Genomic DNA, 19,700 nt, shown 5'->3' on the forward strand with positions numbered 1-19,700 from the left:
CATGGAGGAGAGGAAAACTTTGGCAAAGGATCAGGCATCAAATACTAGGGCCCAAGTGACCATATGAAGTTGCACCTACCCTGACCCAGTCTCGACAGCAACATGGGTATGCATTTGGTAAAATACATATGAATGTGTATGCATGTACATGTACATTTATGAAATTTTTAAGAGATATGCCATGGCAAAATCATAAGATAGTACAGCTTTCTTTGGTATTAGCTTTTTGGTCAGGGATAAGGCAAAATTCCCAAACATAAGACATGACAAACTACTGTTTCACAAGCAGTTATGTCGGTCCTTGACTTCTAGCACATGTCCTACTGCAGTCTACATCTCGCATCAGACAATTGCACTGCTTGACCTGGGTGATTTTTTGTCATACACTGGTTAACTTGGGGCATTTAAAAAAAAAAAAACAAAACTGAAGTTTGCATTGCAAATCAAGATTTCCTATTTTTAGCAGCCATAACATGCAGCCATGAGAGAACAGAACAGAATAACAGGACTCTTTCAATTTTGAGCAAACTTTTTTCATTGAAGTATAAGTGACACGCAATATTATATTAGTTTCAGGTGTAAAAAATATTTATTTGAAAATTCTATACATTATTCAGTGCTCACTCTGGTAAGTGTAGTCACCATTTGTCACCATACAATGTTGTTACAAATAGAAACCACATTCCCTATGGTGTACTGTTCATCTCTGTGCCTTCTTCCTTTTCTAACTGGAAGTTTGTACCTCGTAATTCCCTCCATTTGCTAATCTCCGCCCTTACCTCCCCTCTGGCAACCACCCGTTGTGCTCTGTATTTAGAATTCTTCTGCTGTTGTTCATTTGTTTCATTTTTTAGATTCCACATATTAATGCAATCACATGGCCTTAGTCTTTCCCTGTCTGACTTATTTCAATTAGCATAATACCCTCAGGGTACACCCATGTTGTTGCAAATGGCAAGATTTTATTCTTTTTTATGGCTCAGTAATATATATATATTACCAAGAAGATATTGGAGATATATCTTCTTTTTTCATTCATCTGTCAATGGACACTTGGGTTGCCTCCCTATCTTGGCTATAGTAAACACTACTACAATAAACATAGGAGTATAAATATCTTTTCAAAGTGTGTTTTTGGGATTTGGATAAATATTCAGCAGTGGAATTTCTAGATCATATGGTATCTCTATTTAAAAATTTTTGAGGAATCCCCATACTGTTTTCCAAAATGGTTGAACCAATTTACATTCTCATCAACAGTGCATGAGGGTTCCCTTTTCTCACCAACACTTGTTAACTCTTGCCTTTTTGATACTAGCCATTCTGACTGGTGTAAATGATATTTCACTGTGGTTTTGATTTGCATTTCGTATTTAATCAATTAAAGTTTTAAATAATTAATTTTAGTCTAATTAATTCCATTTAATTGATATATTTAATTAATTTACCCTGATTAATATTTTATCTAATTAAAATTTAATGATTTAAAATATGTGACTTATTTTTATATCACTAGTCTTTTAGCAACATATTATGAAAGATAAATTCAATATTGTTTTCTGTATCATTTATATAATTTTTGTTGTTATTAGGATGGGGTATTGGTTTTGACATAATCATCCATTTGGTGATCACTCAACTTCTTATTTAAACTCAAACATTGAATTGTCCTTGGATTTCTAATATAAACTCTGTCTAGTAGTAAACTCTATCTTGAGTGAAAATAAAATTTATTCAGCATTAACTGTGTTATTGCTCTATTAGTCAATTATATTGACTATTTCAATGATTCTGACAAAATATTTAACTACAGGCATTCTTTCCTCAGTATTTTTAATTGTGGGACTCAGAGAAGTTAAATTACATAAGATTCAACAACTAGTAAGTCAAAAACTGAACTTCAACAATAAATCCATGTGACTTCATTGGACCAAATTGTTTATCTTATGACAGGTTATACTTTCATCAACTATGGAGTTGCATTTGCTTATAATGTTTTTAATATTTCTTCCCTTATATGAATAAGTAGTATTAATCTAGTTTTCTTTATTATGATTTTTACCACATTTAAAAATGAAAAACATAGAAGAAATTTTAAATGAGAATATTCATTCAACTCTATATAAATGAATATGGCAATCTAAATGAAGTATGTGATTTGCCAGCAAAAATTGATTGACAAAAATTAAGAAATCAAACCTAAACAAAGAAACAAAAATCACTGTAGAAGAAATTTGGAAAATGGACAAAGGAAACCTCCCAAAAGTGAAGGTAAAGAAGGTAAAGATTTAAGTACAAATTATTATTATTATTAATTATTATTATCATTAGTAGTAGTAGTATTTATGAATGCAGAGCAGATGCCAGGTATAGAGTATAGCCAATAACATTAAAAACAAACCAAATGGCAACTTAACTATATTCTCAGCAAAACAGTAATTTATGACATTTCTCCAAAAACCAACACAGTGCCATGTTCAACAATAAAATGAAAAACAAAACAACCAGCAGTTGCTACCTTAGACCTCAAGACATAGTTTCTTACAGCATTTCATGTCTACAGTTTGGTTCTCTGTTTCAGAGCATGAATTACTTTTCAGATGAAAAACCTGGGATGGCGGAGGTTTGTTTATGTGTGTTGGGGGAGAATCCAGGGTGGAAAAATAGGGGGGAGTAACAAGAGATTCATTTCTCTGGTCAGGCAACCAAGTGAGGAGGTAGTTATTTAGAGAGCTTCTCAAGTAGAGAATATTGTACTGATCTACTGAGAGCTGAGGAGGTAGTAGGAGCTTCCTGTGAGACTCAAGATAGCAACAGGAATACTTACGCAAGAAAGTCAAGACCAGGGTGTCAGTGCAGTTTGACAGTGGCTCTTTTCTGATGCTACAACTTTAAAAATATTCATTACATTACCACACACAAGAACCACATAAAAACTCGAGTCCCATCATCACTGCTGTTAAGTTTCTTCATTTGGTACTGGCACATTTATCTTACCAGTGTGCAAAAGACATATTCAACACCCTGTCTGGTCTTGGCTTAGGTTTCAATGAACAGAATCCCGTAACTCTTGGCCAATTTGTGGGCTTGTTTTTTGGTGACTGTCCTTGTTAGCAAATCACACTTGTTTCATCTGAGTTTTTTACTTGCTTAAGCTGTTCCCTGTAGAGGTTAATATCTGCAAATGATTTGCTATTATTGATGGCACATACACAGAGGAAGCCTTCACCTGTCCTCATGTATTGGTCTCTCATGGCACTGTATTCTTCTTGACTAGCTGTATCCATTATGCCCAGAACACAGGTTTTACCATCTGTAACCACCTGTTTTCAGTTAAAATCCTCTATGTTGGAATCACATTCATCTACAAAGTGGTTCTGGATTAGCTGGGTTGTCAGTGTGCTTTTCCCAACACCAGCTGCTCCAACTGCCACCAGTTTGTACTCAGTCATTTCACACCAGCAAGAACCTCAAGTTTCACAGCCTCTGCTTCCAACGGATTTAGGACCACAACTGGGGAAAATGTTGGAGACCCCAGAACTGCCATCACCAGCCCCCACCAGGGATTAAGTTCAAATCATTTTAAAACTTAAACCAACCAGTATTGCTAATTCTATTTAAGTTTTTAATCTGAATTCTGTTTAAGTTGTTGCAAAGAACTAAGAATATAATGCTTGCAACATCTTTTGTGAAATCAGAACATTTATACTTCTGTCAAAGGCAGATAATATTTATAACAACAACAACAGCAACAACAACAAAAAGTCCTTAAGGTCATTTTTTAATGTTAGTACACAATCCAAAATAAAATTAGATTGTAATTAAGAATTGATATCTACCAGTATTTTAAAAATAAACATAGTCCATAAAAGATTTATAACTGGAATGCAAGGATGGCTTGTTATTAGGAATACAATATCATTCATCATGTCAGCAAACTAAAGCAGAAAAAAATTTTAATAATAAATATTATTTTTAGTCAAGATACAGGTTAATCTACATGATCTCAAAATGACACCAGACTGATGCAAGGTGGATTTACTAGTTAAAACAGCATGCACTGAGAAAATATCCTAGATAAGTAACTGATTTTGAAAAATTCCACAGTCCTGGAAAACAGAAAGGAATAAAAAATAAATCCTGGAAGCTATAACCTTTACCTTGGAACATATAAATAATCCCAAGAGATTTTCTTTGTTTTTGTTCTCAAAAAAAAAATTACATAAAATAACGCTTCCATGTGTACTTCAGAACTTCACAAGAAAGTGTCAGATTTATTTCATAAATAAATAGCTATAATAAGTCAATAGAAATAACAGGAAGAATATTATAGTGGATATTTATAAATTTTTGCCTTTTATTCTTTCCAAAAACAAACAAACAAACAAAAAGGAAAAGTGATCTCACTCCCACTCTGATGCATATAGAGAATTATTCCATACTTATGCGACACCAAAAGATGAATGAAAGATGGGATCATGATCCAAACGAGAGTAATTAAAATTTTCTATTTAGTAAACTGTAAAGGGAAGAGGGCAATGTGTTCCAATCCCAGTTAAAGTTGGATTCTTGAAGAGGAGATGTAAAAACTAGAGATCTTAATAGGGATCCCATATTTTCCGCTTTTAGATTAGGATATAGAGAAAGCTAGTCCATAAAAGAAACAAAAACTGATAAAAGGGATGAGAATATAAAAGCCATAAAAATATCTGGAGAGTAAGATAGAATATACACATGAGGTTTCTCACAGTGTGTTGAGTAAGCCCTGACACCAGGCAACTCTGGGTTCAGATGAAGTTTCTCCTTTTGTTTGTAAAATATGCTGGGATCTTTGTATTTTATTTTACATTATTTTTGAGCTAGAAAACTGGCATAATACTTTTAATATATCAAGTCATATATTTTGCATTTTCTTTAAATTATAGCCTTCTTGACTTCCCAGCCATTAAATAAAAGCATTTCCATCATCCAGGGGAGACTCATGTAATCTGGAACAAACATGTCAAGTGTATGGTAAATTAGGGCTTTGGTGTTCCAATAAAACAGTAGCTTTGCAGTCTAGGCTTAAATGAAAGACAAATTTATAAATTCCCGTTTTTCTCACATTAAGACAATTGGAGATCTGAAATTTTTATTTTAGTGTATAGAAAAAGATCATGGAATATTATGGAAGTGGATAGGGTAACAGAGAGAGAAAAGAGCAAAAGATCAGATGCTGTGTCTTTAGTTCTCTATTCCACCCCAGTATAGTTCAGCTGAGGATAACCCTAAAGATGAAGATCGGGCAGTGATAGGGGAACCCCAGAGGTAGATGTGTATGTGGGGGATGCTGAAAGGAAAGGAGCCTGGTGCCCCACAATTTGTCAGATCTAGGGAGGAGGCTACTTGGCTGAATGTCCCACACCAACATGGACACCCACAGCTGAGTGATGATGGCCAAAAGACCACAGACTGCACCAACCATACTTTTACCTTTGACTGCACAAATTCTGTGCATAATGAGTGAAACGTCTCAAAGTCACTGTGTGTCCTCAGTGAAGAACAGGGAAATCATTGGTTAATTAGGGAGGGGCTCTTAAAGAAGGGACCAATGAGCATCTGGCTGAGTTTCAGCAGAGCAGCAGCGTCGGGGAAAGCTGAGGCGGGGCCACATCAAAGTAGTGGAGCCTGTTGGTCGAAGAAAAGGGACCTCTAGGCACTGACTGTGCAGAGAAAAAACAAAACCTAAACATGACTTTCATTAGCCACAATACTGAGAATAGATAACAGTAGGATGAGCAACAGTAGGATGTCTAGGGACATCCTAGAGAAGGATGCTACCCAATTTGGGTTTTTTGTGATGCCCCATGGTATGTCCAGGTACCCTTTGGCTAGAAGGAAGAGAAAAGGGTAGAGATAACACCAAAGGGACAATTTTAAAAGGAAAAAATAAGTAACCTTTAAGTGACGTATTTGAAATCCCATCCATCTTAGCTTCTCCTACCACCATTAAAGAGAATCTAAGCTTGAGAAAACTATGAAAACAGTTGTATATTAAAAAAAACAGAATGTGACTTTTTTGCATATGTAAGTTTAGCATATGTGGATTTTAATTATCCACTCTACACTAGTAATTGCTAGTTTCTCTTATCTAACACCAAAGTTCTTTAAAAAAATTTTTTTTAATGTTTATTCACTTTTTGAGAGACAGAGAGAGACAGAGCATGAGCAGGGGAGGGGCAGGGAGAGAGGGAGACACAGAAAGTGAAACAGGCTCCGGGCTGTGAGCTGTCAGCACAGAGCTCGACGCAGGGCTGGAACTCAGGAACTGCAAGATCATGACTTGAACCGAAGTCAGACGCTTAACTGTCTGAACCACCCAGGCACCCCTAAAACCAAAGTTCTAACAAATGTCAGCACTGAGCAAGGAAATAAGAGACTGAGTCATTACTGCTGACTCTATCCCTACATCAAATGGGATAATATCACACCTGTAATGACTATCAGAAAGAGTGATCACACCTATACTTCCCTTATGTTGCAGCACGGTCATTACATAATTAAATTGTTAATACTTGTCAACATTTGTTTTGTTCTGTGGGAGATTATCACAAATACCCTTTGGTTACCATTCCCTAAAGACCATTAGTAGTCAGCCAAGTAAGTTTATTATGGAAAATTCTTACATTTAAACAATTTATTGAATTAAATCATTTTTGAAATCAAAATTCCAATTTGGAGATCCATTTCCTTCATTCAGTTATGTTTTTACACTACTGAATTGGGGTATCCTTCAAGGGAAAGAAATAGTGTAAGTAGAACATACTTATGTCAATAGTTTATATTGAACTCAACTGGTAATAATAAATAAATAAATAAATAAATAAATAAATAAATAAATAAATAAATCTTTATTACCTTTCGACAGGCACATATGAAATAAGTTGCTCCTCTGGTGAAAACCCCAAGGTGACTGAAAACACACATATCACAAAACACTGCAGTGTGCATGAGTTGGCAGTCTTGGTGAAGAAGCAAGTTACTTCACTCTTCTTCAGTACTTCCTCCACTCGTCAAGAAAAGTCAAAGGCAGAGTGGGAGTGGCAATCATGGGTCAGTATCAATGGAAAGAGAAGAAAGTAAGGGCATGGACTTCCTATTCTGCATGTCAGTTAGGTCATGCTGGGTCAGTTAGGACCCAGCTACCCTTCTCCACTGCAGAGTGTGATCTGCTCAGCAGGACTTTGCAGACTCTGCGGGTCTTTAAAAAATAGGTTCTACAGTGTCCAATAATAGCCACTTTAAGAAATAGGTTCTACAGTGTCCAATAATAAGTACTGTCCAATAAGCGACTTCTTAAGATGCTCAGGGTATTTTGATAAATTGAGAAGTCTCTAAATCAATTATCTCTGTAAGTTTCTTCAATTGTCAAATAAGAATTTAGTGTCTCTAAAACAATTATCTCTGTAAGTTTCTTCAATTGTCAAATAAGAATTTGGATAGTTTTTTTTTTCTTAATTCTGCTTTGAGTGACTGTGCTGGGCCAGGCTGGTGCTTAGCCCATCAATTGCCCTCTTCCCCTTCAAAAACTGCACGTCTAAGTAGAGAGCCCTGGGAGATGATCTTTTTTCAAAATTGATTTCATAATGTCTTTGCTATTAATGATGCTTATAGGGTGTGAAACGTTAAATTATGACCCTGTAGGATTCTGGAACTTTTGCTCAGCCAAAATGTCATTTTATTTTATTCTTTAGGGTTGTACTTCTTACACTAATGTAGGATCTGGCTGTAGACTGTAATTAAACTGTAGTCAATGGGCCTAACTTTCACAAGCAATTAGATGTATTTGCTTTTCTTGCTCCTCTTCTGAGAATATGAACTGGCTTTGTGGAATCACTAAGATGTATCCCTCTGCCCCCACTTTTATTTTAGTTCCTGCTCAGTGCAAAGAGAACACACAGCATTCTGCAATGTTTTTATTCTATTATTGCTTGAAATATTGACTTCACATTCCACTAGAGAAATTGAATGACTGCAGGAATGTAAAGTACTGTTTAAGCATCTCTCTATGTTCCCTTCACCTTTTATGTTTTTCTCTCCATATAACCTTTCTATCCTTCCTACAATTCTACTCTTCTCATGTTACACACAAAGCTGAAAATGGGCAGGGCTCAATGGCCTAGAACATCTTATACTCATGCAAAAATACAAGACACTCGATTATGACATAACTTTGGATATTTTTCACATTAACAAAAAAATAAGAAGATAAACCAAGTCAGAATTTAGACTTCCAAATTACAAGGAAATGGTGTCTACCAATACTAAGATATCACAATTGAGCCAAGTGTCTTTCTTTCCCCAGTTACTCTTTTTTGATCACTTTCTTTAAAACATCCACGTGTATGATTGCTATATTGCGATATCTATGTACTCTTGAGAAAGAGCATTGATGAAAATCATTAACTATTGTGTCATCAATAATTATGTGGTTTTCATATCTAGTGATGGAGATAGCTAAAATACCATTGTCATCATTACTATATCCTTTTCTAAATTACTTCTTATGGTTTACAGAATTATATATGTGTTGTTGCTCTGCTATAATCCCAAAGGGCCTTATAAAAATACATAGACACACACATACAGGCGCACATACAGTTTTACATATTATGCATTATCAGGGGAAGTCTGTGGTGGAAGTGTCTGAGGCTCCTACCACTCTTGATTCCCCATAGCAACATAGTTTTTGGATCAGTCAAAACCCCATAGAGACATATGCAAGAGTTCACATCTTTTATGCTGGACCTCCTCAGGATACACTAATTTGCTACAGCTGCGCCCATGCCCATTCACTCCTAGGTTCCTGGCAAGCCTGACCTTGATGGTTGACAGGTGTGGGAGCTACTGGCTCAGGGGAAAGAAAATTAACCCTATTTCTGCCAGAGCCCTCTTATGGCTGAATGGGAATAATCTTCACTTTTCAGCATGAGAAACTGGTATGAATTTTTTAATCAGTCAGAAACCATGCTAGTCCCAAAAGCATTGGCACACAAGATTATAATTAGAGATGTTGCTTAGAAGTGGAAAGATGAAGATAGGCAACAGCTGGTTCAGTAGCCATGTTAGAAGACCCTTTAACATTCTTATAAAAGAAAGTATTTAGAATTCATTGGCATATTTTGAGAAGAGAAGAAAGCCATTTCTCTCTTCCTCCTTCACAATTTGCCCTCTTCAGAAAAAAAAAAAAAAGTGTGTGTGTGTGTGTGGGGGGGGTACTTTTATAAATGTTTTAAAAGACTGAGCCATTTTGAAATGGTACATTTTTGACCATTTTAATTATTTGATTTGTTTTCTTTTCTGCTTGGTGCACAGTCAGAGGTAAACTAAAATGGCTTGTGCTGGTAGTGGGCCATCGTAAAAAGCTCAAATGACAGTGGGAAATTGCTTTTGTGATGAAGGGAAGCATTAATAAAAGCTTTGCTCATGTTTACCCTTTTAAATTGGCCCTAGAGGAGTTGATTAAACTACCCCATTGGCAGTGGTTGGTTGATACATACATTGTGAAATGTTCTATGCCTGTAGGTGGTGGTTGAGTTTAGAGGTATCTACATTTTTCTCATCTGGTTTGGTATGTCATTGAAGTTTCATTTAAACTTTTTGTCCCCTCGTGATCTGGTAAAAATTTAAGTCTCTGCCCAGAAAGAAAATATTGTTGTATATTTAAGAAAATGTCATATTTTCCTTCCCACAAGGCGAAGTAATGTAGGCTCTCAAGACACTAAGTTATTCTACCTGTGATTTCAGGGCTTTAGTAGACACTCGTAGCTAGGATTTTTTTTTTTCTTTTTAATTTAAAAGTAACCAAAGCAAAATAAAAAGATTTTTTAATGGGAATTTCTTGAATTTAACTATACGTTTGAGATGCCCCAAGAAAGTGCACTAAATAAGTTTTATAGCTCACTTGGGAGTCTTCCGGTTGAGTCAGAAAGTAAGAAAAGATTCATGTGGTTCAGCTGTCTAAGGGTACTCAGCGTGAGAAACCAGTGCAGAGTGAAGGCTCCCTGAGGATGGCCTATCTTATTCCCACTGTTGTGCCATTCCTTAATGCTTGTCTTCTCACCCTGAATAGCATGACAGGTGCTGTGCTCAGAGCATCTGCAAAGGCAGTTAGTAGAAGACAGGATCTCTTATAGAAACTCAAATGTCCTCCTTGGAGGATTCAGTTGATAAGGGTACATATTTGATTTCTGGAAGAATTATGTTTAACTTTATTTTTGGTTTTGAATCTTAAAATTTTCTCTGGTGAAAGGCAGCTAGTGAGCATCAAAGACGTTTGTACATATTGGAATCATGTGGTTTTTCACACCCAGTGTATAAGGCATAGATTTTTCTCCTAACTTTGTAGAGGAAAAAATTGTAACTGTGAAAGGTTGAATTCCTGCTCAGGCATCTAGTAAGTGCGAGGGTCCCAATATTTATCATGATTTTCCTGGATCCAAGACCAACTTCTGTCTAATGCATTAAGCTTTCTCCTCTATATGAAAAAAATAGGAGAAATTTAAGGTTTTCCTTAGAAATGCATAATGCGATGAGTCTTAAAGATTTTCTAGTTTAACTCTTCTTCATTTAACATGGACAAAAATGAAGGCCTTTGGGAAAAGGAAACTAATCCCAAATCACACTGCTCTTTTTTTTTTTTTTCCCTTTTGAATGGGTTTGAAGTTACAGGCTTATTTAATCATGCATTTTTCTTTTTCTTTTTCTTCTTTTTTTTTTGTTATAATTATTTACTTAGACTAACAGAAAAACTTTAACTACATCAGTGTAATCATCATCACAGTCAAAATATAGAACATTTCTACCACTCAAAAACTTCCTTTGTACTCCTTTATGGTCAGTTTCTCTACTACTTACTGATATGCTTTCTGTCAGCATAGACTAATTTTGCCTGGTCTAAATGTTGTGTATATGAAATCGGACAGCACAAAACTTCTTTAGTTCATTCATTTATGTAGCTAGGGTATCATAGTACTGTCTTTCTTTTTTTAATTGCTGAACAGTATTCCATTATATGCATATCCTATGCTTATCTATTTACTTGGGTTGTTTACAGGTTTTTGCCTATTGAGAAAAAAAACCTATGAGCATTCCTGTGCAAGGCATTTCATACCTCTTAGGTAAATACATAGGTGTAGAATTGCCTAGTGTTTTGGTAATAAATTGCCAAATTGATTGCCAAAATGGTTATACATTTCTATATTCATAACCAGTAGTGTGTGAAACTTCCAGTTGTTCTGTATCTTAGTCAACACCTGTATTTTCAGCATTTTTAATTTTACCCATTCTAGTTGTTATAGCAATATCTCATGGTTTTACTTTTTATTTCTCTGAGGCTTGAAAGCATTGAGCATCTTTTCTTGTGTTTGTTGGTCATTCGTGTATCTTCTTTGGTGAAGTATCTGTTTGAATTTTTTGACCAGTTTTTTACACTTTAGGTTTCTAATTTTCTTCTTGAGTTGGAAAAAATGATTTTATATTTTGGATAGAAGTCCTTTGTCAGTTATATGTAATATAAATGTGTTCACCTAGTGTGTGTTGCCCTTTCAATTAAAAATTTTGTTTTTACTATTTATTTTTAAGAGAGAGAGAAATGGAACATGAGCAGGGGAGAGTCAGAGAGAGGGAGACACAGAAACCAAAGCAGGCTCCGGGCTCTGAGCTGTTTGAAGCTGTTTGAAACCCACAAACTGTGAGATCATGACCTGAGCAGAAGTCAGATGCTTAACTGACTGAGCCACCCAAGCGCCCTTCATTTTTTTAATGATAATATATATAGTATCAATATATCTATCAATATATCTATATATCTATCTATCTCTATATCTATATAGATGTAGATATAGATATTGCATTCTACCTAAAAACATTTGCCTAATTAAGATTATAATTAATTTTTTCCTGTATTATCATCTGGAATTATAAACTTTAAAGTTTGAACTTTAAAATAAATTTCAAAGTTTATATTTTAAAGTTTAAAATTTTAAGTGTGGAGTTCATCTTTGTGTATGTTATGAAGTAAGAGTTATAGTTCATTTTTTCCATAAGGATATCTCTTTGTTGAAAATGTTATCTTTTCCCCATTAAATAACTGCAATATCTTTTTTTTCACTTTTCCAAATAGTATTTAAAAATCTACTGACTTAAAAAAAATCTCTTACTATGAGTATGTTTGTGTATTTCTACTCTCTCCATTCTTTTCCATTGCTCGATACATTTCTTCTTTCACCAATACTGCAATGTCTTGATTATGGTGGCTTTTGAGTAAGTATTGAAATCAAACATGTAAACCACTTTTGGAAAATTGTTCTGGCTATTATAGGTTCTTTGCATTTTCATACAAATTTTAGAATCAGTTTGTCAATGTTAAAAAAAGAAAAAGTGATGAATTATATTGGGATTTTAACCATGATGAGTCTTCCATAACTAGGTTCCTTTTAATTGTCCTAACAATGTTTCAGTTATTCACTGTGTCTCATATATATCTTGAACATATTTTATTAAATTTATCCCTAAATATTTCATGATTTTGTATGCCATTACAAATAGTATGTTTTATTTAAATTTTTATTTTCTAACTATTCTTTTCTAGGATAGAAATACACTTGATTTTTTTATATTGATTTTATATCCTATGACTCTGTTAAATGGGTTTTTTATAGCAGTTTTGCTGTTTTTGATTCTTTAGAATATCTTATATATATGTAATCATGTATCATCTCTTCCTTGTGAATCATCTCTTCACAAGGACAGTTTTATTAATTCTTTTACAATGTTTATATTGTTTATTTTTTTCTTCACTTCTTGCACTGTATAGAATTTCTAGTACAATGTTGACTACAAGTGAAGAAAACAGCCATCTTGCCTTGTTTCCAGTCTTGGGGGAAGGCATTCTGACTTCCAATGTTGTATATGATGCTCATGGCAGGTTTCTCATATGTGCCTTCTATAAGGTTGAAAAAATTTTAACTTAAATGAATGATTTCTTTCCAAATGTGTTTTTCTGCACATATTAAAAATTAACATATGCTCTATTGTTCATTCTATTAAAATGGTCAATTATGTTGATTATTTTTCAAACATTAAATCAACTGTTTAATTCCTGAGGTATACGTCATTCATTCATTCATACATACATACATACATACATACATACATACATCAGTCTACGTAATTATCCTCTTTATATATTCTGAAATTCAGTTTGCTGATATTTTGTTAAGGATTTTTCTGTGTTCATGATCTATGTTCATGTGTAGTTTTCTTTTAGTATCTTTGACTAGTTTTAGTATCAGCGTGCACTTGCTTCATAAAATAAACTGGAATTGTCCCTTCTATTTGTGGAAGAGTTTGCATGTAGTTGTCATTGGTTGAAATCAGCTCTTAAGCCATTGAGGCTTATACTGTTGCTTATGGGACGGCCTTTAACCATGAATTTGATTTGTTTGTATTGATTAAGGGCTTCAGGTTTTCTTTTTCCTTTTGTCTCAAATTTTAAAAATTTGTATCTGTTAATGAGTTTGTGCATGTCCTTAAAGTTAGCAAATTTATTGGGATATTTATTAATTATAATCTCCTATTATCTTTTCACTGTCTATAGGATCTGTAGTGAGTTTCACTCTTTCATTCCTGATATTAGTTATTCTTCTGTTCCCTAATGATGATCAGATCTTGTATTTTTAAAAATGTTTACTGAGTTATAATTGATATCAACATTATGTACAGTATAATTATTCTGTATTTGTATGTGTTACGAAATGATCACCATGATAAATCTATCCATTACCATGCATAGTTACAAAATCTTTTTCTTGTGATGAGAACTTTTAAGATCTAGTCTTTTAGCAGCTTCCAAATATACATTCAACTGTAGTCACCATGCTGTGCATTATATCCCCATGATTTATTTATTTTATAATTGAAAGTTTGTGCCTTTTGACCCCCTTTACAACTTTCACCCAACCTCCACCCCTCTGCCTCTGGCACCTCTGGCACATCTATTCTCTGTATCTATGAATTTAGTTGTTTTTTTTTTTTTTTCTGTTAGATTCCACATGTAATGAGATCATACAGTATTTGTCTTTGTCTAATTTCACTCAGCATAATGTCATCAAGACCCATCCATGTTGTCACAAATGGCAAGATTTGTGACATGTTTTTATGGCTAAATAACATTTTATATATATTGATGGACTAAAGTTGCTTCTATGTCTTGGCTATTGTAATAATGTTGCAATAAACCTGGGGGTGCATATATCTTTCATGGTGGCAAAATGACTAACAATTCCAGGCTTCACACCTTTATAGTACATCTTCCTCTCTCCTAGATGTCTATAGAATAATTCTTCTTGAATCTTAAATAAACCCTTGAAACTGATCATATGTCCATCCAGAAAAATTCCTGGTGGACAAAGAAATGCTATATGCTGATTAGAGTAAACTTCAGGTACAGGAATCAAGCACTAAGTTAAATGACATGGAGTTACCTCAACAAAGTTAGACCTATCAGGAATCATCCCCAGAGCCTAGGGTATAATAATAACCTCTAACTTCCAAACCCATGGCCTTTTAAAAATGGAAGTATAATGAATAGCAATATCCTGTTAGTTTCAGGTATACTTTATAGTGATTTGATATTTTTATAAATTATGAAATGATACCCATGATAAGTTTAGTTACTTTCTGTCACCATACAAAGTTATTGAAGTATTATTGACTGTATACCATGTGTACATTACACCTCCATGACTTACTTATTTTGTAATAAATTTTGTGCCTCTTAATCCCCTTCACCTATTTTTCCTGCCTCACCAACTCCCCTGTTCTAGTAATCAACAGTTTATTTCCTGTATCTATGAATGATTTTCTGCTTTTTTTCTGATTTTCTGTTTCTTTTGTTCATTTGTTTTGTTTTTTAGAACCCACATATAGGTAAAATCATATGGTATCTGTCTTTGACACTCTCAAGTGTCAAAAATGGCAAGAGTTCATTCTTTTTTATGGCTGAGTGCTATTCCATTGTGTATGTATACCATATATTTATCCAGTTATCTATTGATATTCACTTAGTTTGCTTCCATATCTTGGCTATTGTAAATAAAGCTGCAATGAACATTGGGGTACATATATTTCTTTGAGCTGGTATTTTTGTTTTCTTTGTATAAATAGCCAGAAGTGGAATTGATAGATTGTATGATAGCTCTATTTTTAATTTTTTAGGGAAACTCCAAACTGTTTTTCTTAGTGGCTACACCAACGTATATTCCCACTAAAAGTGCTTGAATCTTCCCTTTTCTCCACGTCCACACCAACACTTCTTGTTTTTTGTCAGCCCATCTGACAGGTATGAAATGACATCTCATTATGGTTTCGATTTGCATTTCCCTGATGATTAGTGGTGTTGAGCATCTTTTGATGGGCCCGTTGGCTATCTGTATGCCTTCTTCGGAAAAATGTCCATTCAGATTCTCTGCTCAGTTTTTAAATCAGACTTTTTTTAATATTAAGTAGTATGAGTTATTTATATATTTTGGATATTAAAATCTTTTTGGATGTATGATTTGTAAATATCTTTCCCCATTCAGTAGATTGCCTTTTTGTTTTGTTGATATTTTCCTTTGCTGTGTAAATGATTTTAATTTGAGGTAATTCCATTTGTTTATTTTAGCTTTTGTTGCCCTTGGATGAGGAGACTGGTCCAAAAAAATATTGCTAAGACCTATGTCAAAGAGCCTACTGCCTATGTTTTCTTCTAGGAGGCTTATGGTTTTAGGTCCAAATTCCTGGCTTTTAAACAGCTTGGAAAAACAGTATGTCTTGGGGATAAAACATGGGGGAATTTATGATCGCAAACAAACAAAAAAGATTAATTTTAACATTTTCAACCAAAACAAAATCCCTTGAAATTAGAATTGCCAAATTTACCAAGTAAAAATACATGACGCCAAGTTAAATTTAAATTTCAGATAAATCATGAGTACTTTTCAGTATAAAATGCCCTCTAAAACACTGTACTTGAAATTTCATGTTAACTTCAATACCAAATTGATCTATTTGAAATACACATACACAAAAACCAAGACAACTTCTATATGAAACAAATAAAGATAAGACTAAGATTGCCAGTAGGTTTCAGTTGCATGCATCCAAGATTGTATGAAATCAGTTCAACATAATGTGGTTTCAATGAGGAGGACATATCCTGAAGTTCTGCAGTCTCTTTCTGCCTCCTTATTGATTTTTTTGCCGAATTTGGCAAGAGTTTGCTAAGCTCTGTATTGTTGTGGAGCTTTTGTGTTTTTGGTTTTGTTTTCTGTTTGTTTTGTTTTGTTTTTAGGAAGAAGCTCCCTCTCATATCTCAAGGGGCAGGTCTCTTGTTGCACGCAAGGGGTCTCTTGGTCCAAGGTGCATGACTGCATGGATAAAGTCTCTAACTCCAGACTTAGGAAGTTCATTTGACTCTTGTTTTAAGGATTTTCCCTTAACTTAGCTTTTATTAATAACAAACTTATATTCCAGGCCCGACTCTTTTTTCCCCCTTGACTTGCAGAACTTGAGAGGGAAGAGGTACTGTTTATATGGCTTCCTTAGAAACCTCAACCCAAATCATGCTTCTTAATGTATACGTGCTGGTACTAAGAAGTTACAGGATATGCTGCATGTTTATATGAATGGCACAAATTCTGGAGTTTTAAATTTAGACCTCTTGAAATAAGGCTCAAATTTTGTGGGATAATATTAAACACGTATTACCCATTTTTAATTATTACAATAAATTATATATAATAATTAAATATAAAAATGAAAATCATTTCTGAAGACATATAAAAATGGCTTCATAATGTGTGCCATTCTGAAAAGTCAAAAAGGAAATGACACTGAAACATTAAATATTAGCAGGAATAGGGGCAACATAGAATAATAGCCCCAAAATACAGATTCTGGAGATACTTACCTGAATTTTTCTCTCAAATTCATATGTCTGTCCTCTGTCCACAATCCCCCAAAAATAGCCATCCCAAAAGAAGGTAAAGCATGCTTCTAGAAATTTAGGGATTCCAGGTGGGCACACGAACATGAAAGAAGTTGTGGTAGGCTTTGTATTATACAGCTAGTGTTATGCTATTATTTGAAATACCTTGAATGAATTTTGCTTTCCTTATCACTACAGTGTTAGATGCCACATGAAAACTGTGTTTCAAAATTAACAAAACAAATAGACAAAATCATCCAGAAGCTTCCAGGGATATTACATTCTAGATATGGACTTCATGAGATAGGAACCTCAGGAGTGAGAACCTTTAAAATAAAGTTATTGCCTTAGCCCTTGGTGAGAAGTTTACAAAACAAGCTGTACTTTGCATCTCTGGGTCTAACAAAGATCACATATCAAAGCTTCATGACCAAATTAATGTGTAGCTTATCCCCCTCCCCAAGGTCTTTCCCTTGGTTTTATTATTACTGACAATATTGTAAGAGCGGTGTGAAATGGCCAATTCACACATGTGCCACGTTTTGCACACTGCCTGAACCTGCTGGAACATGATTTTCCTAAGAATGATGACAGTAATAAACATCTTCTGGCAGAGGCTTGCAAAATCTGCACCCATTTTAGTCACTCAGTAATGGCCCATAAAATTCTTTGAGAACTGCAGGAGAAAAACAATGTACATACTCATGCATAAATTAAAACTAGAAGTGCCAGCTCAATGGAACTCGACTTCTCACACTCTGGAACAACTGTGGAGCAATTAAAAAATAAACAAACTCATAACACATGGGTGCAGCCAACGGTCATCAGAGAAGGTGTTCTCTGCTGGAGCTCAAACCATTACCCAGCACTTTCCCTGAGTAGATTCCCTCTTTGGTCTGTGAAAATATTCAGAGAAATTTACGTAGTCCTTCCTGATGAGGTCTCTTGCAAAAGCATTGCAATCTAAGTGGTTGAGAGGGAAAATGTTCATCTTGACTTCCCTTTACATTGAGGATAATTTTTCTGCAGGAAATATGATATATAAAAGAACATTCCTGATTTGCCTATTTATATCAAGGTTTTAGGTTTGAGCTCTGTCATTTTTACGGGTGAACAATTCAGAAAAGCCCTTTGTTTTATCAAGGTGCAAAGAAATTAAACACTTTGACTTGTCTAAAAAATATCTTTTTTTAAAATGTTTATTTATTTTTGAGTGAGAGAGAGAGAGAGAGAGCACAGGGAAGGGGCAGAGAGAGAGGGAGACACAGAATCTGAAGCAGGCCCCAGGCTTCAAGCTGTTAGCACAGAGCCTGACACGAGGCTTGAACTCATGAACCGTGAGATCACGACCTGAACCCAAGTCACGTGCTTAACCAACTGAGCCACACATGAGCCCCAAAAAAAATCTTTATAGAACTCAAAAAAATCTTTATAGAACTCAAAAAAGTCATAGAGTATTTCTAATAATATCTTAGAATCTCTTTGTCAGTCCTACTCATTGTGAGTAGGATTCTTTAGAATATTTGGAATTGAAAAAATAATCAGGTTTATGGTCAGGTTTCCATATTTGTCTTAGCAACTGAGAGCCTGTCCTGTCATTATTTGGAAATTTCTTAGGTAGAAAGTGTAAGTGCCACCATTTACCCTGTTATCTAACATAATATCCAGTAGTAGAGACAGTGTAGTTGCAATAATACCCTCCTGAAGTAGCAAGACTATAGTTGGGGGAATTGATCCCAGATCCAGAGGTGGGTTTAATTGATCCTAGTTTAATTGATCCAAGTCACTCACCAGAGATTGGCGTAGACATGCGACCATTTTGGGCCAATAGGCCCAAATAGGCCAATAGGCCATGTAATAAGATTTATGAAAGATCCCTAGGAAAGTTCTTTCTTTCTCTTCAGAGTGAATCAGAAAGCTTTTTTCTCCCCCCCCCCCCCCACCACCATGGTTGTGAATGAGGAAATCTGTAGCCCCTATTATTTTCAGCATCCATCTTAAATATTTGAAGAAATGAGAGTCAGGATGAAGTCAGTGAGAAGTTTCCTGAGCTGGTGGATCTATCAGCACTAACCCCATGAACTTGATTTCCTCTTATATGAGCTGGTAAGTGACCCGTTCTTTAAACATCATTGTTTTAGGCTTTGTTACTTACTGTGAGAGGCAGTCCAACAGTCTCAAGAACTTTACAAAAAAATGTATTTCTAATAGAGCTTGGACCTTGTAGGATAGAGAGTTGCAGATGTTCAGATAGTTGATGTGTGGGCCAAAGATATAGTCCCTTTAGACAATCAGAGAATTATGAAGTAGGAAAGATAGAATCTTCTCAGAAAGCTGGCTATAGCTGGTGAGAATCCCAGCTCTACCACCTGTGAGAATCCTCCATCCTTCTTGAAATTTCTGTGGTTTTAAAGGAGTTTACTTCCTCAACATTTTTTCTCTATATTTTTCCTCTTGATTCTCCATGTGCTATTTTCCATCAGAGCCCATCCACCTCACTGTGTGTGTTTGTGTACACATGTGCACAAATACACACACACACACACACACACACACACACACACTGCATCACAGAACATTCTGTAATGCTGATTTTCTAGATGATTTCTGGAATATCATAAAGGGAATATGAATCCTGAATTGTATGAATAGCTGCACACTCCACTCCATTTCTTCTCATCTCCTCTTA

At 34.8% G+C, this 19,700-nt stretch overlaps 1 pseudogene; it reads right to left on the minus strand.

The window, feature by feature from the left end:
* Nucleotides 1-2,988: 2,988 nt before the first annotated feature.
* Nucleotides 2,989-3,502, minus strand: LOC106973322 (GTPase NRas-like; annotated as a pseudogene).
* Nucleotides 3,503-19,700: the final 16,198 nt, after the last annotated feature.

The sequence above is a fragment of the Acinonyx jubatus genome, chromosome C1, assembly GCF_027475565.1.
Source record: "Acinonyx jubatus isolate Ajub_Pintada_27869175 chromosome C1, VMU_Ajub_asm_v1.0, whole genome shotgun sequence".
Lineage (NCBI taxonomy): Eukaryota > Metazoa > Chordata > Mammalia > Carnivora > Felidae > Acinonyx > Acinonyx jubatus.